Raw genomic sequence first — 3,143 nt, 5'->3', positions numbered from 1 at the left:
TGGGAGTGACTTAGCGTGGCTGCCGGAATCTTAGAGTGCGCATCTTCTCGGGACTGAGATACTCGATAGAGAGCGAGAGTCTTTTACCGTCATCCTGCGGCGGCAGGGGCAATGGCTCACCGCTCACCAATGTCGTCCCATCATACAGTCATTGGTATCTTCCGCACGCAGCTCGCACGTGAGCGCGTTGCAGACCGGTACGCCGGGATGCAGTACATGTATAGACACGCGTGGGATTGTAGGTCGGATCGGTAGTACTGGTACTGTCAGTGGCTTGGGCTGTGGCAAGGACGTCTGGCACTGGACACTGGCAGACTGTAGCAAGTAGCATCTCACAGTAGCAGGATAGCATCTCACAATCAACGCAAGCAGCAGACCAGTGCCACTGCCATGTAAGAAGGAACTGGGTACGTGGGTACCGATGGACGAGGATATGACAATCTTGTCGATGAACGGCGAGTTGGATCTCACGAAGTTGAACCAGTGGCTGGACAAGCTAGGTGATGGCGTGACATCGATAAATAACGAAGACGAGCTGAAAATTGGGACATATGACCCGGATGCTCGCGCGCTAATAATAAAACGCCTACGTGTGTACCGTAAGTTGTCGGCAGACACGGGCGACTGTCCGCTAGCTACCGCGGTGAAGGTGTACCACCACACCGACACGGGGACGACGGCTCCGATAATGCGGAAAAGGCGGAGGCAAGCACAAATGGAGAACAATGTGGTAGATGAGAACGTGGATAAAATGTTACGTGCTGGCGTAATGGAGGAAAGGAACGGCGCATGGGGATTTCCTGTGGCTTTAGTGCGTAAGAAGGACGGTGAAGTTTGTTTCTGTATTGACTACAGAGCGCTGAATAGTGTGACGAAGAAGGGCGTGTATCCACTTCCCCGTATGGATGAGACCTTGGAAGCACTAGGTGGGGCCCTACTATATACCTATTAGAAATGCGGGTAGCTCCAGACGACCAGGATAAAACGGCTTTTACTACAAAGCGCGGGCTGTATCGATTCGTTCGGATGCCTTTCGGCCTATGCCCCCTCCATTTTTCAGTGGCTAATGAATACTGTACTTCGGGGACTTACGTGGACTACCTGTTTAGTTTATCTTAATGCCATCGTGGTGCTCACTCGTGGAGGTATTAAACGCCATCGTGGAACTGGCAACGGTCCAGGAAAGACTGTCGGCCGCTGGGCTGACACTGAGCCTGAAGAAATGCGTGTTTGCGGCAAAATCCATGGCGTATTTGGGCCATGAACTTACTAGTGAGGGAGTGCGTCCGCTGGAGCGGCTGGTGACGGCTGTAAACGAATTTTCGACACCTACGGACACCGATGCGGTCAAGTGATTCGTACATTTGTCCGGGTACTATAGGAGATTTGTAACGGGATTCGGGTCCATGATGGCCCCGCTCACGAAGCTGTTGTGGAAGGACGCGTAATGGGAGTAGGGTGCACCACAGGTGGAGGCATTTGAGAAATTCAAGGTGATATCGACAACGAAGCCTATTCTGGTATACCTGAACTTCCAACGACGCTTTCCTTACGTCACCGACGCGAGCACTATCGAATTGGGCGCTAGTCTAATGCAAGATCATGGCACTGACTGGAAGCCGATAGCTTATGTTAATAAGGCCAACAGTCTCACTGAAAGTAAGTATGGTATTTCAGAATTGGAGTGCTATGTTGTCGTGTCGGCAATCACGTTGTTCCGCCCCTACCTACATACAATAGTGGCTGATCATGCAGCGTTGAGATGTAGCGGGCAAGGTATTTACTTCGTTACTTGCTTACACTATAGTGTTGAGGAAGCTCGCAATAGGACAACTGAGTCTTAGGTTTAAGGATAAATCAACTCTGACTTTATTTTAGGACCAAAGCCACAGCCCTGGCCACTCAACACGTCATAGTCCAATTGGCTAATAATGAGTCTGGCTCACCATATAAAAACAAACGGCATGACAGCATTTCAGCACACGCTAGCCGTGTGCTGATGCACCTACTTATGTAAAGAAATCTACCTACTTATGTAATGGAGGGGCCCATTTAATTACCCCCTCCTAAAGTTGCACTTAGGCAACATAAGCGCTGATGAAGACGGGAAGATTCGTTGAGGACGAGTAAGATACCTAACGTGTGGCTGTCCTTCTTCCAGGATTAATCATGTAAGTTTCAGGATTAAATCATGTTTTGAAAATACGTACAGTAATGTTAGTAGCTTTTTACAGGATTAATCCTGGAATTTCCATGAATAAAATCCTGGAAAGATATCTTAAAGGTTATTATCTCGTCGATCGCATTGAGTTACGTGCATGACAGGCTCAAGCTCTCCATTCCTGTGGTTCAGTTTACTGAGATCGCTCTTTATGGTGTAGGGTCAAAGTTGAAATGACATGTATTTATGTTTTTGCAGGTCTTGAAAGGCAACCATCCAGCCAAAGCAACATTTAGACCCGCGTTTGTGCAACTTCTTGTTTCTGCGTTGGCTCCACTTGTTCTTCTTCGTGGACTGCGTGATTTCCGCTTCTTCCAGCCGTGAGTGCAGGTATATGTTCGTTGGTAGGGGTCAAATTGCTCTGGTACCAACTGCGAATCGTCTCCTCCCTTCCTTGTCTTCCTTAGGCGCTTGTTCCTCTCTGCTCTTGACATTGTCTCCTTCACTGGTAACACTTGCATCATTCTCTGGCAGTAATCGGCAAAGTAGGTTTGCCATGCCTCCCAGCTTGTGTGCCAATTCATCGGCGCTTCAACAGGTACAAGAGCCAATTCAGCTGCAAATCCCTCATTATCCGATTCTGAAGCACGCCCTGATTTTACATCCTCCACGTCGGGATAGTCACTTCCACGGTCGTTTCCAGGGATGGCGGGGCCGCCACCGGTTTCCATCGGATTGTCTTCTTCGTTACTAGCCGCTTCCGCAGCTTCAGACACTCCAGCTTCTTGCGTATCACTTAGCCCAGGACCTCGAAGTCGCGGAGAGAGACCCCTGTTGCCTCCACGCGCGCTCCGGGCGCTTACATCGCTTCCGCCGACGTTACGCGTCATCTTATCGGGAAGCGGTAGAAACGCGAATGAGAAAAACCCGAAGTTATTCATTCGGCAAATAGGCGAATCGGGGATTTATTTACTTCAATCAT

Source organism: Phytophthora infestans, genomic scaffold (genome assembly GCF_000142945.1).
Source record: "Phytophthora infestans T30-4 supercont1.144 genomic scaffold, whole genome shotgun sequence".
Taxonomy (NCBI): Eukaryota; Oomycota; class Peronosporomycetes; order Peronosporales; family Peronosporaceae; genus Phytophthora; species Phytophthora infestans.
Note: the sequence above shows the minus strand (reverse complement) of the source record.